The sequence below is a fragment of the Ornithorhynchus anatinus genome, chromosome 2 (assembly GCF_004115215.2).
Source record: "Ornithorhynchus anatinus isolate Pmale09 chromosome 2, mOrnAna1.pri.v4, whole genome shotgun sequence".
NCBI classification, from domain to species: Eukaryota; Metazoa; Chordata; class Mammalia; order Monotremata; family Ornithorhynchidae; genus Ornithorhynchus; species Ornithorhynchus anatinus.
Window position 1 is genome coordinate 117,399,778 of NC_041729.1, and position 25,530 is coordinate 117,425,307.

At 39.5% G+C, this 25,530-nt stretch overlaps 1 long non-coding RNA gene across 1 annotated transcript in view; it reads right to left on the minus strand.

Annotated features, from left to right (window-relative positions):
• The window catches only part of LOC120638230, a 170,068-nt gene extending 146,770 nt beyond the window's left edge, over window positions 1-23,298 (minus strand). The window contains exons 1-2 of the long non-coding RNA XR_005659786.1: window positions 22,846-23,298; window positions 22,222-22,372 (exon numbers count right to left, since the gene is read on the minus strand). This is a non-coding gene — a long non-coding RNA (uncharacterized LOC120638230). The remainder of the gene's footprint in view (window positions 1-22,221; window positions 22,373-22,845) is intronic.
• Between the last annotated feature and the right edge of the window lie 2,232 nt (window positions 23,299-25,530).

Sequence of the window (25,530 nt, forward strand, 5' to 3'; positions counted from 1 at the left end):
GGGATCATGTCTTTTAATTTTATTGTATTTTCCTATGTACTTAGTATGGCGCTCTTCATAAATAATGCTGATTGACTGACTGATTGTACCCAGTCCTTTTCCCTTCCTCAACTGCATCTTTCCCCTCCCACAGGGGCAGCCACTGCTGCAGGGGACAGTTTGGATTTGCCAGCATTAGGAGTGGAGAGGAGGGAGTATGGGAGGGGCTTTGATTGCCATCTTTTCCTTCCACTCTCGCAACCACAGTCACAGGGACCCAAATGACAGGGGTATGGGAGGAGGAAGCCTGGAAGTAGAACAGCTCAATCCTGCTGTTCTACAGCCACCAGGTTGACCACACCTTTAAAATCATGCTATACCTTACTTTACTTTTCTTTATTGTCATTTGTAAGCACTTACTATATTCCAGGCACTATACTAAGAGCAGCTGGTGAACTCTTTGTGCCTTTCAATTTGTTTTCTCCATTAGGGTCCTTTTTCTTCTCCTGGCTTACCTGAATGCAGGTCAGGACAAGGCATAATCAGTAATATGTGTTGAAGTAGTACTTGTACGCTACTAGACAAGCTCTAGGATTACACTTATGGTGTCTGTAACAGATATTCCTCTCCCACGTTGTGGTGGAAAATATTCACAGATAAAATCTTGTGCTTTCCCTTAGGAATGGGTACAGATCATGCTTCCTTTCTTCTCCTCTTCTCGCTCCCTCCTTCCCTCCTAATCTACCTAATAAAAAAACTTCTTAAATTGGTGTCTTTCATGCTCACAGATCGATGTTCAGCATTTATGATTTCTGCTAATTATTTTTGGCAAGAGAACAGCTTAAAGCATAATTCAAATTCCAACTTTCCTGGATTCACGCTGCTCTAAAATCACATCAGTACTTTTAGTAAGGGGATTGGAGATCATTCACTTTGAAAAGAACAAATTTGAGATTCAGAGAAAAATGCATTTTGTCTGCAGCATTGGTATTCAGTGTTTGGGTCTCTTGTACTCTGTGATATCATGACCTTCTTATTTCCTATTGACCATATGAATTGCATTTAGTAGAGCACAATCTGTCTTAATGTGAATTTACTAAATAACATAATTATCCCTTGTAAATACTTTTTCTGTTCCTTAAACTGCACTTGAAGATTTACACTTAAAAGCAATATGAATATGCCCTTGGAAAGGATTCAGTAACTAGACCTCAGTAAATATTACCTAAACTATAATTGTTTGCATTAGTATGGGAAACGAGTAAAGCCTGAAGAATATGAATTAAATGTTCTAGAAGAAATGGAAAAGGTTAAAATTCATCATTTTAACTGATAGGCTTTCTTTAGAATGTAACTGATGTGAAGAATATCAAATAAAATCTTAATGTTGTAGTCTTTCTAAATGTATTTTTCTCAAAATCAACTCTCTTCAATAGTAAACCCTATTCTTCTACTAATTATAGAACATACATTATTTCTCTGTACTTATTAGTGTGTTTAAAATCACTGGTCTGCACATGTTTAACACCTTTATAGTCATTTAAAACAAGATCAGAAAGCTAGTTTGCATTTATGATGTTGTAATTTTAACCCTTTTATTCTTAATGCTGTAAATCATACTTTTACAGTGGACTGAATTTCACCTTGCATGAGCAGAGTTTGTAATTAGAATTGCATTCCTCCCAAGGGTACTTTGAGCAAGCAAATATAGAGTACTACTAGTATAGAGTCAGACTAAGCAGAATCCATATTATATCTTCTATTTATCCTTCTGACTCCTGCTGTTTTCAGCTGTTGGGGAGAAAAGTAAGAGAAAGAGTCAAGGTCAGCAAGTTTCTTCCCATTTTCTCTTCCCTTCATCAGTCAAAAACCAAATCTTGTGAAAAAGCTAAATAAATGACTGGAATTTTCTGATGACCAAGGTATAAAATTGGTGAGAGCGCCAGGTTCATTTAATGACAAGAGAAGTAAAGTGAAAGCAAATGAAGAAGGTGGAAATTAATAGGAATAATGTCTAAGAAGAAGCAGAGGGTAGGAAGGAGCAGAGGGTATAGCCATTTACTTAGGGACGGAAGGACTTAGTGAAAGTAGGGGACATTGAGGACAGAAAGAAGGTGATGAGAATAAAGGGATTTGGTAAAGAAACTAAGCCAGTCTAGAGAATTCAAGTTGCTTTGGAGGAAATCAGCAGAGATAAAAGGAGTTAGTTGACAGGTAAGCAATGGGGCAATCAGAGGTATTTTGCCATTCAATTCTGGTGGTTTAATTCAATGGAAAGCTTCTAGCAAGTTCAGGGAAGAAAGGGAGCAATCTAAATCAAACACAATCAAACATTTTATAGTTTAAATTTCCCATTTTCTACTTTTCCATCATTTACATGTACATATTCCATTTGAACTGGGCACAGAACTCACATATGGAAGCAGTGTGCCTCAGTGGAAAGAGCCCGAGCTTGGGAGTCAGAGGTCATGGGTTCTAATCCCAGCTCCACCGCTTGTCAGCTGTGTGACTTTGGGCAACTCACTTAACTTCTCTGTGCCCCCGTTACCTCATCTGTAAAAAATGGAGATTAAGACTGTGAGCCCCATGTGGGACAACCTGATCACCTTGTATCTACTCCAGTACTTAGAACAGTGCCTTGCACATAGTAAGCGCTTAACAAATGATATCATTAATTAATTAATATGGTGTGATCCTTGTAAGGCTACAAAAGTCTTAATGATTCCCATGGGAAACAGTGTGACCTAGTGGAAAGAGCAGAGGCCAGGAGTCAGGAGACCTGGGTTCTAATACCGGTCCATCCATGCGTCTGTGCTGTGACCTCAGCAAGTCACTCTCCTTCAGTGTCTTCCTCTTTAAAAATGGAGACAAAGTATCTGTTCTCCCTCCTCCTTACACTGTGATCCCAAATGATCTCCTAACTGACGCCTGCTAATTGCCTGATCTGTTTATATTGTATCTAACCCAGCACATACCACTATTATTTTTATTACCCTTTTGGGGCTCTGTTAAGTCACAGAGACATAGGACCTTCAGTTTGATACTGTTAGTGCAGGGAGGTTTAAAAATAGAACAATTTTTATTGTTCTCATTTACTACAGGGGGGTTCGGAAGCCAAATGAATGAACTAAGTTGCCTCCAGTGTTCATTGCTAGCTGTGTGATTTTGGGTGGCATGAATGCCTACGCAATTTTCTGAACAGCCATGAAAGATATTCAACACTGATGGTGCAGCATCCTGAAGTTAGGGTATTATCTTATTTATCAAGTCATAGAGATAGAAGAGTACAACTTAACTTTGCCTCAGTTTTCTCATCTCTAAAAATGGAGACTAAATCCTATTCTTTCCTACTTACACTGTGAACCCATGTGGGACGGACATTGTGTCCAACTGATTATCTTGGTACAGTGCTTGGCACATAGTGAGGGCTTAACTAATACTACTGTAAAAGTCCAAGAGTTCAAGATCATCTATTTCAAATGTAAGACTAATAAACTGCTGTTCCTGCCACTGAATATCATCTTCTCTTGATCAGTACCCTGTGGACATCATAAACACTGTCCTCCTTATTCTGACTGGGAAGGAATAGCTGCTGACCTGTACCACTGGGTCTGGTTCCATGTCCATGGCTTTCAAGAAAGAAGAGCTGCTTCTTATTACATCCAGTCCCTTTCTGTGAACTATGAATCTCCTGCTTCGTCATTGCGATGCTTTAACATTGAAATTTACATATAAAAAAATTAAATGAAAAAGACTTTGCTAAAATAAATCAGTCACAAAGAACATCTGTTTTATTTTAATTTGGGATTCATTTGTCATGGTGGTTATTGTTAGTAGTAATGATGATGATGATAATCTGAAACATGGAGAAGCAGCATCCTAGCAGATATAGCATGGGTCTGAGAGAAAGACCCGAGTCCTAACTCTGGCTCTGCCACTTATCTGCTGTGTGACCATGGGCAAGTCATTTAACTTCTCTTTGTCTCAGTTACCTCATATGTAAAATGGGATTAATACTATAAACTCCATGTGTGATGTGGACTATGTCCAACCAGATTAGCTTTTAATAAACCCCTACAATCAATACAGTGCCTGACACATAATAAGTTCTTAACCAATACCATAAAGAAAAAGAGAGAGAGAATTTTAGTTTAATTCCAAACAAATAATAATAAATGTAGTATTTGTTAAGTGCTTACTATGTGGCCAGCACTGTATTAAACACCGAGTAGATATCTAGGGTTCCCAGTCTAAGGGGGAAAAGAATAAATATTTGATCCCCATTTTACAGATGAGGAAATTGAGGTATAGGAAATACCAGTCTACTCAATTTAGCTTGATTTTGTTTATCTGGCTGTCAACGCCTTGCCCACACCTCCCTCTGGCATGGAACTCCGATCCCCTTCATCTGACAGATCACCGCTCTCCCCCGCTTCACAGACTTCCTAACATTAGATCTCCTCCAAGGGGACTTTCCCAACTAATCCCTCATTTGCACTACTCCCTTCTCCCCTTCTACAATACCCTTGTGCTTGGATTTGTACCTTTTAAGCACTTAATATTTATTCCACCCTTAGGCCCACAGCACGTATGTCCATATAATTGATTTTAATGTCTGTCTTCTTCTCTAGACTGTAAGCTATTGATTTTAATGTCTGCCTTGTCCTCTAGACTGTAAGCTCCATGTTGGCAGGGTTGGTCTACCAACCTCTCTACTACTAAGTTAAGTGATCAATGAATACCCCTGATTGAATGCAACACAACCAAGGTTACACACCAGACAAGGGGCAGAAGGGGGATTAAAATCCAAATCCTGGGACTCCCAGGCTTGCATTCTTTCCACTAGGTCATGCTGGTTTTGGGTTTTAACAATTAAACAATGTAAAGCAGCACGGCTCAGTGGAAAGAGCATGGGCTTGGGAGTCAGAGGTCATGGGTTCGAATCCCAGCTCCACCACTTGTCAGCTGTGTGACTGTGGGCAAGTCACTTAACTTCTCTGTGCCTCAGTTACCTCATCCGGAAAATGGGGATTAAGACTGTGACCCCTACGTGGGACAACCTGATTCCCTTGTGTCTACCCCAGCACTTAGAACAGTGCTCTGCACATAGTAAGCGCTTAACAAATACCAACATTATTATTCCCATTTTATTCAGTGTATTACTTTATATGGCTTTTAATTTATAGCACGTGGAAGCACTGCTAAGAACATGTTTTTAAATGACTGTCTAATACATAATTTGCTTATATAACTGAATCATAAGATATAAGTAATCAGAACAGTTAGGTTTCTAGCGTGCCCTTCAAAGAGACAACTATGTATTTCTGAGGTTAACAATTATACTTTCTCATTTTCTTTCTTTCTGTATTTTTTTTCAGATAAGCAATTTCCCTGTCATTGCATCCACTCTAATATGAATACCCAGAGTGTGATTTAGTGCAAATCACAGAAGGATGACCAGCAAACATTGCTGCCATCACTTGCCCCTGAATTTAGGAGCTTTCAAACAAGAGTACTGTTAAGTTTCCCTACTTTGTATGGTTCAACAAATTAAAATATTACTTGAAGTTTTAGATTAGTTTTTGTTTCAAAACTGTTTTTGATTAATGGCCTCTGTTAACAGCAATAGCTTTAAGGTCCCCAAGGGGTTATTCCGTCAGTTAAAACTCTATATTCATCTCACGCCAGCTATTTAGCCTCCTGAAAGTTTTGTTGAGCTTTGATGGAACACCTTATCAATCATTACAATTAAGAACTTTCAGGCTGCCCATCCAAAACAACTGGGTTGACATGCCATCTGTTATTTTGCTTTTTAAAACCCACTAGTCTGTTTATATAAGGCACCCATTAAACATTTGAAATGATGTTCGTTTATAAGGTGTTTGATGGACTGATGAAGACAAGTTTTTATTTTAATTATTAACAATTTCTGTTGTGCGATAAAATTTCTGCAGTGCTCAGGGCCCTTTATAAATCAAAAGGAATCCAACTAAAACAGTAATTAATGTCAAATGACTAGTCACAAAAGGCTCTATTTAATTGAAAAGTTATAATCTTTGATTAAACCTCATCACCCATCCTCCTGATTGCAAACTGTTGTTTGAAAAGTATTTAAATACATAGTCAATTGTCTCTCCTAATTGACACCTGCTAATTGCCTAAATGAAAAATGACTAGAGTTTTTTAAAAAAACTTGCAAACCGTATTTAAGTCATTTTATATAGATTGCTTTTTTCTTCATGTTGTCAAATTGCTGTGCAGGCTGGTGAAACAAGTTTTCTTTTTCATAATTTCAACTTCTACTGGACTCAGAGTTTCATATTTTATCAGAGTGTTAAATGTAGTTTACGTCTGTTGAATTTCGAAAACAATTCATTCTTGCATTAAAAAACCAGATGCAGTCCTGAATATGCTCACCTACATTACACAGTGGAAAGAAAGTCTTTGGCATATAAGGAAGGCTGCTAAATGCAATATTCTCCATTGTTCTTGATAGCAAGAACTCTAATACCACAAGTAATTAAACAGAATTCACAATAGGTGAACTCTCTGCATATTTCACTGGCATACCTCATGTTTTATATAACAGGTTGTTTTTTAACTCACATCTCAGCAATAATTTCTCAATTTACAAAGCATGGTAATTTTAAAATATTACTTCTAGCTTCCCATTCTTCAGTTTCCATAAGATGGTTGGATCACAAACCAACCAATTTAGTGAACAGACTCTAAATCTCCTGTTCTTGTCCCTCAAATGAAAAATGTATTCTGTAATCTGAAAAGCAATTAATGCAATTCACTTTTATGCTTACTACTGATTCCTACATATCAGAAGAAGTTTTTAAAGGCAACTGCTTTCAGTTTCATTCCAAAAATAGATATAAAGTAGAAGAGTAAAAGCTTTTAATAGCAAATACTGCTTTTAATGAAAATTTTGTGTATAGTACATTCTTTTTCAATCTGACATAGAACTAACCATATAAAAATAATAAAAACTGCAAGAGCCTCTATACACTGTAAACTCCTTGTGGACAGGGCTCATAACTACCCAACTCTATTGTACTGTACTTTCCCAAGCACTTTGTATAGTGCTCTGCACACGGTAAGCATTCCATAAATACCATTAATTGAGACCAAGCCAAGCATATAGAAGACCTCTAAAGACAGAGAAAAGCAGCATGGTCTAGTGAAAAGAACACAGGAAAGTATGTCAAAGGTTCTGGGTTCTAATTCCAGCTCCTCCACCTGTCTGCTGTGAGACCCTGGGCAAATCACTTACCTTCTCTGTGTCTCAGTTGCCTCATATGTACTATGGAGATTAAGACTGGGAGCCCCATGTAGGATGGAGACTTTGTCCAACCTGATTATCTTGTACCTACCCTAGCACTTAGTACAGTGCCTGCTTTAGTAAGTGCTTAAAAATACCATTAAAAAAAGTGGATTGAATATGTGGGTTGAATGAAAGAGATAATTTGAGGATAATGCCAAGGTTATGGTTTTGTGAGATAGGGAGGATAGTGCTGTTGTTGTCTACAGTAATGGGAAAAAAGGGGAAAGACAGGGTTTGAGTGAGAAGATGAGAAGTTCTGCTTTAGACCTGCTAAATTTGAGGAGTCACTGGGACATCCAAATAGGGATGACCTGAAGGCAGGAGGTAATATGAGACTTCAGAGAAGGAGAGAGGTCAGGATTGGAGAGGTAAATTTGGGAATTATAATAATAATGATGGTATTTGTTAAGCACTTACTATGTTTCATACACTGTTCTAAGTGCTGGAGTAGATACAAACTAATCAGGATGGCACCGTCCATGTCATACATAGGGCTCACAGTCTTAACTCCCATTTTACAGATGAGACTGAGGCTTAGAGAAGTTAAGTGACTTTCCCAAGGTCACACAGCAGACAAATGGTGGGGTCAGGATTAGAACCCAGATCCTTCTGACTCCCAGGCCCATGCTTGCACAGAGATGGCAGCTGAAACCAAGGGAGCAAATAATGAGATTATTCCAAATATGTTCTAGGGACTAAGTACATTAATTCTAGGAATCTTTATCATATGCATATCTTACTACTAAAGCAGCATGGCTTAGTGGAAAGACCACGGGTTTGGGAATCAAAGGTCGTGGTTTTTAATCCCATCTCCATCACTTGTCTGCTGTATGACTTCTTTGTGCCTCAGTTACCTCATCTGTAAAATGGGGATGAAGACTCTGAGCCCCACGAGGGACAACCTGATAACTTTGTATCTACCCCATGCTTAGAACAGTGCTTGGCATGTAGTAAGTGCTTAACAAATACTATCATTATTATTTAATGTACATATCCACTTCTCCTTCTTTGTCCTCTCAATAAATTATTTCAGTGTCATTCCTGCTAGAATGTAAGTGCTCTGAAGGTGGAGACCATTTTTATCAGTCAATCAATGGTATTTATTGAGCACTTAGTATATGCAAAGCACTGTACTAAGAGCTTGGGAGAATACAACAGAGTTAGCAGGCATGTTCCCTGCCCATCCAGAGCTTACATTCTAGAGGGAGAGATGCCCACTAATTCTATTGTATCTTCTAGACACTCATAATAAATGCTCAATAAATAATTTTTCCTTCAGAGGCTATACTTTATGTAGGTTACAATATTACTCAGAGAGAAACATAGCATGGATACTCATTTTAGTGTACCAGCTGCTTTGCTTTCTAGTATATCACCAATATTTAGTTCAATTTAATGATGGAAATACCTTATTTCAAATAACATTCATAATACACCTCAAGAGCCCACACTTTCATACACATATCTCTAAGCCGCATTGGTGTAATATTTCATCTTAACAATGAAATACATGTGTCTATTTTTAAGGAATAGAAGACATCATTTCAACAGGAGTCTGATCTTTACTCAGAATGTATTATTAATTACTGCACTGTTGTAAAGTAAGAATATATAGAGTCAAACAAAACTTGCGAATAAATCAAGACTGATTCTCCACATCTCATTGGAAGCCTCCCCAAATGTCTTTTATAATAAGCAGGATGTCAATCTTGCTATTTAGTGAATTCCTTAAAGATTGGGGTTCATAAGGCCAGTGGAGTGGGCAGATTAAATCCTTTCAGCATCATTTTAGCCGGAACTAGCAAAGTGGGGACGGGAAAAGCAAGGAGGGTCAGACCTTCCTCTTGTTTCCCCTGTATCTCCCCCTGACCTACTGCCTCTCTCCTCATCCCCTCATTTTGCTGCATCTCTCCATATGTCCCACCTGTACTAGCCCTCCACCACTGGATGATAGGATTTCCCTCATTTTTTGACATATCTCTCTCTTTCTCCTCAACTCCCCTCATATCCCCTCATCTCCCACTCTTCTCCCATTCCCTGCCTGGACCCAATTGAACTACAGAGTTTTTACTAAGCACATTTTAAAACAAAAACTTGATCTTGTTTTCTTCAGGGATTCTAGGGCATTTCAAATTATGAACCATGAAATTCCCAGCAAATGCCAGCCTCCATCGCTGAAGCCACAGTGGTCACCACAAATTCATTCATTCAATAGTATTTACTGAGTGCTTACTATGTGCACAGCACTGTACTGTGCACTTGGAATGTACAGTTCACCGCAGGTCACCCCGTGTTACCACCCTGGAAGTGAGCTCTAAATCCTAATGGTGCTGGGACCCAATTGGGTGCAAGGGACCCTTGAGTTAAGCAGGGGAGAAAGAGGGAAGGCTACCAACCTGCAGCCCTGAATTACTTCCACAGCATGCACTGTCCTGCTCATGTTCATGAGCTGCAAAACACTGTTGGTTGAAATTGAGACATCAGGCCTATATCAGCCATCTCTATTTCATCCTTACCTGCTTTAATTCTATCATCTCCTCCACCTGGCAACAATACTTCCCTATTCCCAAGCTCAATTCTCACAAGAGCTATTTCAGACTTTTTAACTCCCTCCTACCTCCTGTCCCCTTGCACTTTCCCATCTCTTGCCCCAATGACCTGGCCATATACTTGGTCAATAAAATTGAAATCATTAGCTGTGGCCTCCCTAAAATCTTCCCTGCTTCCCTATATTGCCTTCCTCTAACCCCCTCTTCGACTTTCCCATCCATCCCAATAGTATCTCAAGAGAAGATCTCCTGCTTCCTCTCAAACTGTATTCCCTCCACCTGGGCTTCTAACCCCATCCCTTCCTACCTTATCAAACCAATTGTCCCCTCCTTGCTTTCCTCCCTCACTGCCATCTTCAGTTGCTCATTTTCCAGTGTCTCCTTCCCATACAATAAGCTCACTGTGGGCGGGAAACGTTGTCTACCAACTCTGCTATAACATACTCTCCCAAGTGTTTAGTACAGTGCTCTGTTCTCAGTAAGCTCTCAATAAATATGATTGATTCATTGATTCCCCACTGCTTTCAAGTGTTCCCAGATGTCCCCTATTCAAAAAATTCCCCAAAACACCCCCCATGACCCTACAGCACTCTCCAATCATTGTCCTATTTCCTTCCTACAACTGCTTTCCAAACTCCTTGAGTGAGTTGTCTACAGTCATTGCCTTCACTCTACCCCCTGCCATATATCATCAGCTCCCTTCACTGCGTGAAACCTTGACATCTCTGGCACTCTTCTCTTATGGTTCTCCTGCTAGCTATCTGACGGATCCTTCTAAGTCTATTTCTCAGGCTCCTCCCTTATCTGCCACCCTCTAAATGAGGCAGTCCCTCAAAGATCAACCCTGGATCCCTTCTATTTTCCATATACAACCATTCTCTTGGATAACTCATTCACTTCCATGGCTTCAACTGCCATCTCTACGTAGATGATTCCCAAATTTATTTCTCCAACCCTGACCTTCATCCTTCTCTGCAGTTTTGTGTTTCCTCTTGACTTCAGGACATCTCTGCCTAGATGTCCTGCCAACTGCTCAAACTAACAAAGGGGAACAATTTATTCTCCAGACCCAAACTCTGTCCGCCCCCTGAGTCTCCTATCACTGTAGGCAGCACTGCTATCCTCTCTGTCTCACAAGCCCATAACCTTAGCATCATCCTCAACTCATCTCTCTCATTCAACCCACTTATTTAATCTATTCCTAAATGCTGTCAGTCTACCTTCACAACATCAACTCATCATCAACATATTTTAATTATGTTATTTGTTAAGGGTTTACTATATGTCAAGCATTGCTACGAACTCTGAGGTAGATTCAAGTTAATTAGGTTGGACACAGCCTTTATCCCACATGGGGCTCACCATCTAAGTGGGAAGGAAAACATCTCAAGAATCCACCCTTTCCCATACATCCATATGGCTCCATGCTGATCTAAGCACTCATCAATTTCTGCCTTGGCTACCATTTCCAACTCCTTACTGATCTCCCCAGATCCTGTCTCTCCCCTCTCCAGTTCATACTTCACTCTGCTGGCTAGATCATTTTTCTTAAAATCCATTCAGCCCAAATCGCCCCTCTCCTCAAAAACCTCCAATCGTTGCCCATCTACCTCTGCATCAAACAGGAACTCTGTACCATCAGCTATAAGGCACTCAATCAGCTCTCTTCATCCTGCCTAACCTTGCTGATCCCTACCTGCATGCTCACTTGTCTAATTCCACTGTAGTTTAATCTCATCCATTTCACTTGAGACCATTGCCCATAACCTACCGCAGGCCTGTAACTCTATCCTTCTTTGTATTCAACAGTCTATTACTCTTCCTACCTTCCAAACTCTCCTAAAATTACATCTCCTTCAAGAGACCTCCCCAGACTAAACCTTTTATTTTCTCATCTGCCCTCTCCTCAAAGTCGACTATGCTTTGATACTTTGATACTTACCCAGCCCCACAGTGCTTGTGTAAATATTCTGATACTTTACTATTTCCCCTTATCCATAATCTATTTAATATTTGTCTCCCCCTGTAGATTGTAAGGTTCTTGTTGTCAGGGATCGTGTGTACCAACTCTGTTGTATTGTACTTTTCCAAGAGTACAGAGTTCTGCACAAAATAAGCACTCAGTAAATACCACTGCCGGATTGACTAACTTCTCTAAATTATTGGAAATTTCATATTTATGGCACATTTAAAATAATATGGAAATCAGTCCTCAATGTTTTCAATGTGAAATATGAGTGTTTTATTGAGTAAAATATATTTGATAATCAACACTTTTAATAATAAACATTAAAATATTGAACCTCCAATTTTCAGTCAAATCAGTTATTGAACCATAATTTTAACCTTAAGACAATTTTAGCCTCACCATATTCCCTATCCTAATGTTAATATAAATCCTAACTCTTGCCCCAGCTCTAATTTTGTCCTTAGCCCTACCCTTTGCTAGGACTTGATGATCGATATGATTTTCCATGATTTGTTGGTGGATAGATTCTAAGTTCAAGGCTCGCTTTGAATTTAACAGAAATTGATTTAGTGTCTTAAGCTCAATTTTTAAGACCAGCACATATTTCAATTCTATCATCCAGAATTGGATCCGAATTGTATTCATTGCTCTAAATTAATAAGACTGAATTACTCCTGAATTAACAGGGAAGAGGAGATATCTTTATGTAAGCAGCATTTTAATAGCTTGGAGAACAAGTAATATGAATATGTTATGAATCTGCATTACAATTATAGAATCTATAACAGATGATAATTTATAATTGTTCCAAACCTTTTCTATAAAATGGTTTCATAATTCCATGCAGGGATTTTAAATCTAGTTTAAAAAGCTGGGTTTTAACTTTGATAACCCTTTCAAAATTAATAAAACAAATTTGTCCCCAGGGAGAAAAAAAACATACATTTTCGTATGTGGTCCCTGCTTATCATATCTTCATGTATGTAAATAATCATCTTATTTGCATATAAACTTCTCAGAAGTCATAGAATGTTTACACAGTATTATAGATGCTAAAGATTACATTAAACTCATTGATCAATCAATCAATTATATTTATTGGGAATGCTATACTAAGTGCTTAGGAGAGCACAATACAACAGAATTAGCAGATACATTCCCTGCCCGCAACAACATTACAGTCTTGATGAAACTAAACTTGGGTGGGATAGAATTCAAAGTGAATTTTTCAAAGAGAAAGACTAAAAATACAAGGGAATTAAAAAAGAAAAATTCAGGGAAATGAACTCAGGGAAGAAAATTCAATGAATACACATCGCAAAGAATAATACCAAAAAATAGTAGGGTGTAAACTGCAGCTTTAAATTGCCAATATTGTTACACAGCTCAGGGTCGATCTGTTCTAAATTGAGTCACTCGCCATCTGATCACAGTGATCTCCAGAAACTCCTGTAACTCCTTTTATCTCTTACCCCTGCTTCTCAGGGACAGAGGAATGAAGATAAATAATTGATTTTATTAATGCTTAGACTATTAATGATTTAAACATTGACCATTTGCTGGTTAATTTTTTAATATAGTTCATCTCTGATGATTATGAGATACTCATTCTTTGACTTCATCCTCAACCCTAAACTATGTAAGTAGGCAGCTCCAGGCTCTGGGAAGAGCAAACATGACAGTACTCTGAAAAGCAGAGTGGAAAGAGCATGGTCCTGGGAGTCAGAAGAACTGGGTTTTAATCCTGGTTCCATTACTTGCCTGTTGTGTGATCTTGGGTAAGTCACTTAACTTCTCTGTGCCTCACTTTCCTCACCTACAAAATGGGGATTCAAAGTCTGTTCTCCCTTCTACTTAGACTGTGGGCCCTGATTACCCTGTATCCTTCTCAGTGCTTAGAACAGTGCTTTGCATATAGTAAACACTTAAGAAATACCAGAATTTTTTTTTTTTTTTAACCAGGAACAGCTTTTGTATTTATGTAGTGTGGTTAGGACTGTCAGGACTTTTTTCAGCCATACAGGCATCCAAAGGTGAATTTTACCATGTGTGATGTCATTTTCAATTATGTCTGAATATAGCTCTATACAGACATAAATCTCCAAATTATTTTTGCAGTTATTTTGGTAGCACTCTTCATGTTTCAAACGGAATACTAACCGCCTTGGGACCAAGAGCTAGAGAAAGTACCCTACTGTCTGTACATTTGCAGGCCTTTTCAACACTACACCCGCACATACAATATTTAAAAAATACAATCAGCAGTATCAACTTTAAGCATGAAGAGCAGCTCTGTCTTTCTTATTCTCTCTCTCTCCCTCTTTCTCTCTCTCTCTGTCAATCTCTTTCTATCTCTGTTTATCTCTTCTCCTCTTTCCTACTGCATATATACATATTTGTTATATTAGCTTTTAAAGGGTTTGTTATCTACAAGAATAACTGCCTCTTGAATACCTCACCGGGCATCTAAGTACACAGTTCAATTTAAATACCATAAACGCCTAGTTAACATCAAAGGGGAGACTGCATTATGTTAACTAACCATTTGAATTATGATTTCTAAATCAAAACACAGTACCGTTTTTAAATTTAGTAAAGAGTTGTTTCCCCAGAAACTAGAATCCAAATAAAAAACATTAAATAACAAAGATATTTTCTATATAGAAATAAATCAATCATGTAGAAACCTAGTAATCCCTATGCACTTTTTACAATGCAAGGCCTATATCCATAACTACCGAACAAATGAATATAATTTTCATAAAAACTGCCCTTTCAAAAGTGTTCCTTTTTTAGGTTTATCTGCACATATGTCAATATTTTCCAAAGAAAACATGTTGTAGACAGTAGTTCACTGCTACTAATTGGTATATGTTTTTCTTTAAAAAGTGAAAACCCTAACCTTTCCCTTGACAGATGTTTGGGTAAAATGCCAGAGAACATTTGAGAGCTTATCTGTGCTCTTTGCAGTTATGCCTATGCCATAGCATAGGCATATACAAATGTAGATGTTCATGAAAACAAAACTTTGGCCTAATTTGTTGGTTTTGAGTAAACACTTTAATCAGTTCAAAGTGATTTAAAACTGTTTAAAAGTGTTAAATTATTCCAAACTGAAGATCCATATATCTATACACAAAAAAAGCATTTCATAGCGAAAGCCATCAAAATTAAGGTACAGATTGCAGAGTGTATTAGGAATTATAAGTGAATCCAGGAATTGTCTCTTCTGGCACAATATGTATTAAAAGAGGATCACTCTGTGGGCAGGAAATATGTCTGCCAACTCAATTATATTGTACTCTCCCAGGTGCTTAGTACATTGCTCACTCAATAAATATGATTGATATATATGCACCCAATAAATACAATTGATAAATTATGGATATGTCCATAAATGCTGAGGGGCTGAGGCTAGGGTGTTTTGGCCATTAGTTTGCTTTTTTTAAGCTAGTTCATTTTTTAATTAAATTGTCTGGCACAGTGGTTTATCTCTCCCAAATTACCTGAATTACTTGCCTGTTCATTTCTTGTTTGGAGGCTCTGTAGTAGAGCTACCCTATTTGCAGTTTTGTAGAACTATTCTCAGACAAATAGACAAATCTTATTTGCCTAAGTTACTGCAGAGCAAAGTCAACTTTACCGCCCTCCCTTTCCGTACCTTCTTTCTGACCCTACCATGTTTGTCATATCAAGAAGCCCTTCACCTCCAACTAAAATCCTGTCCATATTTCAAAAGTATGAAGGAGGGAAAGACCTCTAGTTTGCAATAGGTTTGTTGCCCATAGACCTGAATAATGAAATAAATAAGCTTCAGATTAGTGAACTTTAAATTTCCCCTGATTCTCACAAGTGTTGCGACAGTTCTTTATTGACATATTAAACACCAAAAAAGGAAGAGGTAGCCTAATAATGCAGCATCTTATTTGTAGGGCCAGCTTATTGTGCAGATGTGACTGACACACCAACAAGTAGTACCTTCTACTGTGTCCAGACCTGTCTTGTGGGATGTGAATTTCTAGATGCCTCTGCTAAGGGATAACTATTCTTCCTGATTATTGCACTCTAAGCTGACCTGTCCTAAACTGTTGCTTTCCACTAATTTTGCTCTTTGGCCATGTTCTTTCAGATTGTGTTTCAATAATTATGTCTTTAAAATGTTTATTTCTACCTGCCCTACTTGCATGGCTCTCATTTCAGACATGGCAAAGAAAGTACCAGTTCTTTTAACAAATCCAGTGTTGATTTACTTACTTTCTAAATCGTCATGTGCTTCAGAAATAGTTTTTTTACAAATGACATACAGAATGGATGATACCCGAATACCAAACATAAAGCCTTTTCATATTTTTTCTTGTAGGTTGGGACTTTTGGGTGGGGAAACATGTGTTGACCGATCCTGTGGGCAGGAAATGTGTCTGTCATCTTGCTATATTGTATTCTCTTAAGTGTTCAGTACAGTCCTGTGCACACAGTAAGTGCTCAGTAAGTACATTTAACTGACTTCCCAATGATAATAATAATAATAGTGGTATTTGTTAAACACTTACTATGTGCCAAGCGCTGCTTTAAGCTCTGGGGTAGATACAAGGCAATCAGGTTGGATCCAGTCCCTGTCTCACACGGGACTCACTGTCTTTAATCCCCCTTTTACAGATGAGAGAACTGAGGCCCAGAAAAGTTAAGTGACTTATTTGTCCAAGGTCACAAGGTAGGCACGTGGCGGAGCGGGGATTAGATACCTGTTGTCAGACTCCCAGGCCTGTGCTGTTTCCTCTAGGCCACGATGGGAATCATGCCAGGCATGTGGAGTAACAAAATGACATCCTATAGAAGTTTGCCTGTACCTACAGTCATTCCCTTGGTGGGGGAGTACTGATTCTCTCCCCCTCAACAGCTGATTCCTTCTACCTTGCCCTTCCAGAGCCATCGTGGAGCTCATCCCAAGATTCAAACACAGGTGAGAGCAGCCTGCTCCGAGGCTGCACCCTGCCTGTTTGTCACATTGACAAAATTCTGGAATTGCAAGTTCCTATGCAATTTTTACATTCACAGTAATATAACTCCTGGTCTCTAAAATCCTGATAGTGACTGAGGAACACATCCTGATCCTGGTTATTCTAGCACATTTTCTAAAATGCAGTTTCTGTAGTTTGGATAGATGTCTATACACTAATTGTGTATACTACATCGAAAACACAATTACTTTATTTTCTCATGAAAATTAAATGTATAAATTGGATGCATAGATCATAGTAGTATTACAAAACACTCCTTTTAAAAGAAGTTTTATTCTCTGTATCTGGTTTCATATACAGATACATATAACACATGGGGGTTGGGGGTTGGGGGCAGGGGGGAGAGAAAGAAAGAGACTGAGCTTCCCCTAGTGTTTAAAGGATCAGAAGATAACACTACTAATGGTGAGGTATGGTTCATGTGCATTAGTGTGGCTGTAAAGATTCATGTCCAAACACAATGCATTCTGTACTGTGTTCCCTGAATGACAGTCGTTTGCCACACTGATATAATTGCTAGTAGTAGCACTAGATGACGTTTTCAGAAATGCCATGTAGAATCACAATTTTCCTGAAGACTCTGCATAATGAGAAGCACCCTGATTACTGATAATAAATGTCGTTCAAAAGCAACCTTCTAAAACTGAGCCTTCATATGTGTAACTATCTATTCTCTGTTTTTATGAGGGCTACTGAATTTGTTGTCTCACCAATCTTATTCTCATATACAAAATCCCACATTTCCATATGTCAGTGAGAAAAGAAACATTTGGCACAGTATGCTACACTGGCCGCCTGGAAAAATTGTGAAGAACTAAGTATCATGGTTTAGGTATTACAAATCTTATCCTAATGAAGTGTTCTATTTATTTCATTGTATTATCTTAATATATCTATTATTGTGTTTGCAAATTGTGGATAGCATTTTTGCAAGATCAGCCAACTGTTTTATGATTTCCAAAGTAGATGAAAAACCTAATGTGAAATCCATACTCACGAATATTATTGAAGCCCAAATCATACAAGAATGACAGAAAGTATATTTTTGATCATATGTCACTTTTATTTGACAAATTAAAAGTTCTACACAACTCTGAGTCATCTAACTATCTTATTAGTAAGGTAATAAATAAGCTTTAAAATCTATTTCCTTTCATTGGCACGTGCCATTTCTTGTGTAGTACACTACCATTTTAATAGTTTTCAGCTACCAATGGACTGTGATAGCTGTAGGAAAAGATGTAAAAACAATGTGTTTATCTGAAAAGGGGGGAATTGGATATGCAATTTCCTAAGACAGATGTGGTTTCTGATCCTGAAAGATACTAATAGTAATGAGAGTAACCCAGTGAATTTCTATGGCACCAATTTCCTTGGGGGAGGTGGGGAGGGGGGAATTCTCTGTACTTACTCATTTATCATCATGATAAATAAGGATAAATTCTCATGAGGTCGTTAGATGATGTAATAGGCACATCGACTCTTGTGCATACTACTGGACATAGCTTTTTATATGCCAGAATGGCTATCCTGTGGCTTTGGCTTTACTGGGAACAAAGCCTCTCAGTGACACAGCTCTTTCAAACATTGAGCCAGGTCATCATTGCAATGACTCTGAGGGAAGAGTGCCACCTACTGAATCACATTTCCTGGGTGTACCTCTTAGTTCTTAACTTTAGTAATGGCCAACCTTGTTTACCTGAGAAAAGACCACAGAAGAGCCACACTGAGCTGAGCATGATTTCTTCTGTATTGTCACAATTGTCAGCTTCAACAGTTTGAGGATCCGCAAATATAATCCTAAGAATTAAATGTGCCTGAAACCCGCCTACTTACTTTTTTTGGCAATACAATGATTAGAAATAAATGCAATATTAAATACACTTACTTTCCGACCAGACACAAGCCCTGCAAATGCATGGCTGAATGCTATAAAATAGCCCACAAGGGGGAGGTAGAGTGTAACTTGTTGCTGGGCAATTTGTCAGCCAGTCAATCGTATGTACTGAGCGTTTTACCGTGTGCATTTGTGTTTAGGAACACGGAGCTGCATCGTTGTCTGGGCTGAAATTTCCCAGCAAAATTTGTAAAGCTCAAGATTCCATTCAGACTTTCTCTCTCTCTCCTTCTCTCTCTCTCAATCTGTCTCTCTATATCTCCTCCACACATTGCTTTTAGCCATGACATTGCCCTGCAGATTATTTCAAATCCTGATTTCAATAAGAAAAGCAAAATACATTTATATTTGGAAATAGGTGCACAGAATAGGCTGATCACAGTACTTCATACTTGAAATTACACTGATTGAGCTTTGTTTTGGGAGGTAGATGAAAGGAAGGTGTCCTTCAACATTGACATTTAAGTGGTAAGTTAATTTTTACAGGGTTTGTTGACTTCCTTAATCATAATTATGCCCGGCATTAAGTACAACGCTCTGAGGCTTGGGTGCTTGTCCTCGTAATAGTGGGGAGAAGGTAGCAAGCTAAGAATAGCGTCCCTTTAGAACCTTGGAATATGGAATTGGTGGAACAGGATTTTGGAAGCGGTGTGGCTTAGTAACTAAAACACAGGCCTGGGAGGCAGAAAACCTGGGTTCTATTCCCAGCTCTGCCATTAGCCTGCTGTGTGATCTTGGGCAAGACACTTAAAGTGCCCATGCCTCAGTTTCCTCAACTGTTCTCCCTCCTACTTGACTGTGAGCTCTATGTGAGACAGGGCCTGCATCTGGCCTGATTAATGTGTATCTATTCCCGCTCCTTTTTGTTTTGTTCTGTTGTCTGTCTCCCCCGTTTAGACTGTGAGCCCGTTGTTGGGCAGGGATTGTCTCCATCTGTTGCCGAACTGTACATTCCAAATGCTTAGTACAGTGCTCTGCACAGAGCAAGCGTTCAATAAATACGACTGAATGAGTGAATGAATGAATTGACAGAAATACTATAAAAAGAAATGGGTAGGCTGATTTGATGGATTTGATGTGCAAGAGAAAAAAAAAAACGAAAACTGGATTTCCGGCCCCCCCCCCCCGCCGCACATGACCATACTTCCAGACGGTCCTGTCATTTTATAATTTAATTGCATATGATGGTTGTATTATGGCAACTGGTCATCCAAGTAGTCTTTATGGATTGACATCCATTTAAAAAATAAAACACTGAATAAGCTGCCATCAGGTGGAAGTAAAAATCAACAATCCCCATAGTTTTCTCAATTTTTGTCCACATCCAAACATAATAAAGCCATGGTATAGTATGTCAGACCTATGATCCACCTAGCTCGATATTCCTTCCCTGTAATGACACCAAAGATACTTTTAATTAACAGGCAATGGCTCCCCTCTTTGACACCCAATGTATGGTTTGGTATATCCCTTCCAACACTGTTAATTTTCCCATCAAACAACTTACCCTGGAATTATTATCAGTACTTAAACAGAAAAGGAACCGAGTTATATATTAAAAATAACTGGCATCAAATAACCTTTAACTGGAAAAACATTGTTTTTCCAATGAGCTTGTAAACAAAACAAAGCTAATTTGTGAAGTATATTTTTATGCTGCTAATATACCCGTGGGACTACTGGTAAAAAAATGAAAATATATATAAAATGAAGACACTTCCTAGCTCAAGATACTTCCCAACAATCATTGGTCAGATAGCAAAACAGCATAACGTACTTACAAGGAACATATTAAAAATTATGCTTTCACCTACAGCTCTTCATTTTAGTGTCTGGAGGTGGTGATAATAATTGCGTTATTTAATTTAATATCCTACGTTAAAAACAGACATTACTTGCTCTTTAAAGGAAAAAAAATCAACTAGCAAGGAGTTTAAGTTAGTCTTGAAATTCTCCTTAGACAAACAGGCGATGTTACTAACAAAACTGTTTTCAAGGGGAAGGAAGTACGCTTTTAAACGTTCTAAGAAATGTCCCTTTCTTTTCCCTTTCGTCTCATTTTTCTTTATCCCCTTCCTTCTCCTCTCTTACTTTATATACTGTATGTTTATGATGAGAAAATTACAGTACTTTTGTTTGCTCAAAAGCATAATTTCAGTGAAACGTGTGCTAAGTCCTTAAAGTGTTAACGAATAACAATATCACCCACACGTTTTTAAGGGGGTAAAAAGTGTAGATAATGTGTGAACTGGTTAAGACTTCAATAATGATCACCTAAATTCGAATTAGGTAGCATACCAACAGAAGCTATCAGAAAAAAAAATACCTCAAAGGAAAATAAAAGATTTGGTTTGAATAGCTGGAGATGTCAAGAGAAAGAAATGCATCTCCTCCTTGAACGACAGCGAAAGTACAAGGCCTTCTGTTAAAACTGGGGGGTGGGGTGTGGGGGAGAGAGAAGAGGAGGATGGAGGAAAGGTCCTGTATTTCATCCTCAGCTACAAAAATGGTCATAAATAGCAAATACACCCTTCATAAATATGTCATACGTTCTTCAACTTGCCTCAATTCATTCAGTAGATGCCCCCTTCAATCATAATACCTGTTCAGTGCACTAGAGGGAGTCAGAATATAACCGCAAAGAGAGGGGTTTTTTGGTGTGGTGTTTTTGTTTTTTTAAAACTCTGTAACGGGACACGTGCCTCATACATCCTGTGGGATTTGCCGTCTCCGGACTAGTGTAATATATCAGGGTTATTTCAGTCACCTACCTACCTTGGGTATGTGGTAAGACACAGAGCTCATGGGAGAGGCTGTAAATAGGAATTACCTGTTGTTGTTTTTTTTTGAGCATACGATTTTTTTTATAATAGTTTTTTCTTTAAGAACAATGAGTTTTACTACCCACTCCTCACAGTCTAAAACTTAACTGATTCTTCAAATCACACAGGCACGTTTTACGTGGATGGGAGTGGATGCATTCCCACAAGTGCATTGGAATGCTTGCTTCACGTTGCAAACCACTTAAGTCTTCCATAGACCGATACAGTTGTTTTTTGTGTGTTTTTTTTTTAAAAAACAACAACAACCGAGCATTGGTTTCCCAATGATTAGCAGCAGGGCCGTTCTGAATACCAAAAAGGTCTTAGCATTTGAGATCTGTCTGAAAGAGCTGTGATTTGAATGAACAGAACAGGAGAAACTCTAAACTGACTAACACTGTATTTATAGAAACAGGAAACCCAGGCTGAATAACTAGGGTCACGCTGGTTCGGGGGAAGCAACAACTCCTTTTACCTGAATCCTTAAGATACCACTTCTAGAATCATTTTCAGAATTTTCTTGCAATGGCTCTAGATGTGATTCTTTGTATGTTCAATGACTCATGTTACGTCCTTGTATAATCTTCATTACCGGTTTATAAATGGAAGCTAAACTCTAGGAATAGAAACCAACACTTCAGTCATCAAAACACTCACCTTTTTTTTTTCCCAATATTTCAGTTTCCTTTGTGGTCTAATCCTTTTTCCAGGGAGACACCGAATCCCCAACGCAGAAGTTTCGAAGAAGGCTTTGGAGAGCGTCGATCCCTTCCTTTTGCTTCAGCACCAAATGCGAATGCAAATGGAACTTGTCAAAAAAAAAAAGCCAACTTTAAAAAATTTCTGTTCTAGACCTCTAGTAGAAGACACCTCCAGTGAAATCTCCTTTTTCTTTTTTAATTTTGCAGAACATAATGCGGTGAAACATAGGGGAAACTGCAGGCTTTTGGCCAAATATTATTTAGTCCTCCTAAAATGCAGCTTTAGATTATGTTGGGAAACTTTTTCACTGAAGTTGAGCAGAGGGGCAAAGATATTTTTAAAAACACCTTCCAAAAAAAAAAAAAGGCCCAGGCTAAAATGGGAGCGACAGAGGGGCGTTGGCCCTTGAACGTTTTAAACATTTCATGGAGTGGGCTTTGTACTGGTCATGTGTGTCCCTTTAAAGGAAAGAGGCATTTTTAAATTCGGGTGTGATGGCTAATCCATCACGGTAGTTCTACTTTTAAAAATCTTAAATGATTCTGTAATCAAATCAAATGTGTTTCCTTGCATAGATACCTGTAGACAGCCTCAGGTCCCCGAGATTTGAGAAAGTTGCCCCTCGTTTTCTGTGGCACTCTCGAAACGTACATGATTGACTCACACTCACGCACTCACACATGCAGATACGCAAATACACACACACACACACACACTCACACCCTCAGAGCTGCATCGGAGGCAGATCGTTCCGTACTGAGGAGACATCTGAACTGCGCATAAGGAGCTGTGAAGTCCAGATCTACCTATCAGGATCCGGAATGTGCTGCATCGATTCAAACCTCACAAGGGTTCGGTCTCCTGTCTACGTGACCCAGGGAAAATTAAATTGCCATCTAACTTTTTCCCCTCATCCAGCAGTGGCAGCCCAGAGAGAAAGCTCTCTCTATCATATATTTTTTTTTTAAAAAAAAAAAGGCCGAGGAGACGCTGCAGGATAGAAACGAGGCGCGGCCGTTTACAAGCCCTTCTCACATTGTTAGTCTCCAATCTAACTGATCTAATCAATGACACCAAAGCCTTGGGGATTCTAACCCCGCCTCATCAGGCCCTGCCGCGGCTTTTCATTGGAGGCCGCTGTCGGAGGCAGGGTCCCGTTCTTCGCGGTGATTGGCTGGCAGGGAATCAGTATCAATGTTTAAGCAGCGGCGTGAGGTGAATAGAGTCAGTCAGCAAGAGGCACTGGGTGGGAGAGAGCGGAGGGGCCGGCAGCCCCGCCGATGCAGCCGCGGCAGCGGGGAGATTCGCGGAAAGCTCTTCCAACTGTTGAATTCTGCTCTTTTCCTTCGCTTTGCCGTCCTCCACTGACCTCCGGCCGGTTTGGGGGATGGATTTATTCTCTCGGAAAACGGCACGTCCTTTGCCTACTGCCGGCCGATCGTGGGGGATGCCGGTTTGAAAGAGGCCACCCGTCTCAGAGAGGGAGGAACAAATACCCCTCTACAACAGATTGCCGAATTAATTATGCACACTGGGTCTGGACTTTGTGAATAGAGGACATTAGAGAGAGATTGAAAAAAAAAACCCAGAACAAAGATTCGGGACTAAGAGGTGAAATTTTGGAGTCCTATTTTTTTTTTTCGCTTTCCCTTAAGATCAAACAAATCTCGGGGTGTCATGCGTAGCGCCGAAGATTAAAAAAAAAAAATCCCACCCAGCAAAGCAGACGCCTCCTCGGTGGCTGTGGATAACAACCTTGTTTTCCTGATTCTCAGTCTCCAGGAGAAAGAGGTATAGTAAAAAGTGCAGCTGGATTCGACCACCCCCTCCCCATCTTTTTTTTTTTCCTTTTTTTCCTTCGAAACGTGAATCTGATTTTTCCTTCTAGAGTGAGTCAGAGAAGCGTTAGGAAGAAGCTGCAACTAATGTGTGTGAAGGGAGGAACATGAGGCGATAGTGAATGTGATTTGTTCCGCTGGATCTGACTCATCGAGCAGATTGGAACACCTGCATTTCTGGATGTGTCATTCACTTATTTCAGGCTGTTTTAAGAACCTGAAATCTCCCCCTCCCCCCCCCCCAAAAAAAAGACAGTATATGCTTATACCTAATATTCACTCGGAAGGTAAATCATCCGGGGTGAACGCATCAGGCTTGGCTGCTAGGACTGCTTCTACTCCCCTTACCAAGATGTTAGCAAGACTGCTTGAGCTGGAGACTGCAGAAGGCATCACACCAAACATTAATTTATATTTCTTTCATCCATCCCACTCCTACCCCCCCCAAAAAAGATCCCATTCTTTCATCGCTTAAAATATTTCCCACTTTTATTCATCGCCGAGGTTTTCCTTTCTCAATGAAGAGGACTGGGAGGCAGTGCCATTGGAAGGAGATGCTGAATAGAAAGAAAAAAGAGGCACTTGACAGCGGAGCCTTGTGAATGCAAGGACTGTTTTCCCTTTTAGCAAGAGGCAGGGAGAGTGTGGTGTGTCTGTGTGTGAGTACTGTCGATTTTTTTACCCCGTTTTCTCTTTTTATTTTTCGCCTTAAAGAAATCTGAGCATTCAGCCATGGGTTGCCTGTTGATTTTCCTTTCTGCTGGGGAGAAAAGCAAACTGGAATTAAACTGTATGGAGAAAAGTGCTGAGGATGGGGTGGTGGCGGCGGCTACTGGCCTGTTTTAAAGAAACCCGAGAGTGTGCGACCGATTGAACGCAGACCGTGTGAGGGTTAATGTGTATGTTTATGGGGGGGGGGTGGGGTTTGTGTGTGTGTGTGTGTGTGAGCGCGCGCCTGTGTGTGTGTGTGGTATGTGCCGTGTGCCTGCCTGAGGTGATTTGAGAGGAAATTATTGTTTCTCTTTTGCCCAGACTGACGATCAGATTGTGGGTTTCCTCGTTTCGGGGCGCATTTTCCAGAGAGGAGAGGGCGGCAGCTGAGAGGGTGGAAACTGCAAATCCGGACACTGGTTCTTTGCGCTGCATCTCCTCCCCCCCCCCCCCCCCCAATTAGGTGGCTTGGAAAGGGAGGGAAAAAACCGATGGCAGCGAGCAGCAGTTCGCCTCAGCCGCAAGCAGTGCAAGATTAGATCTCTAAAATGCAGCAAAACAGTCGCTGAAAATGGGCAACCTGGCGCGGTGCAATCAGACATTTCCCCTGTAGACAGGGAGAGCTCCCCGGAATACATCCGCGGCTCTGTCTCTTGCCCGTCCCCATCCATCTCAGCCCAGGAGATGAGTAACAAGTAAGGATTTCACTTTAGAA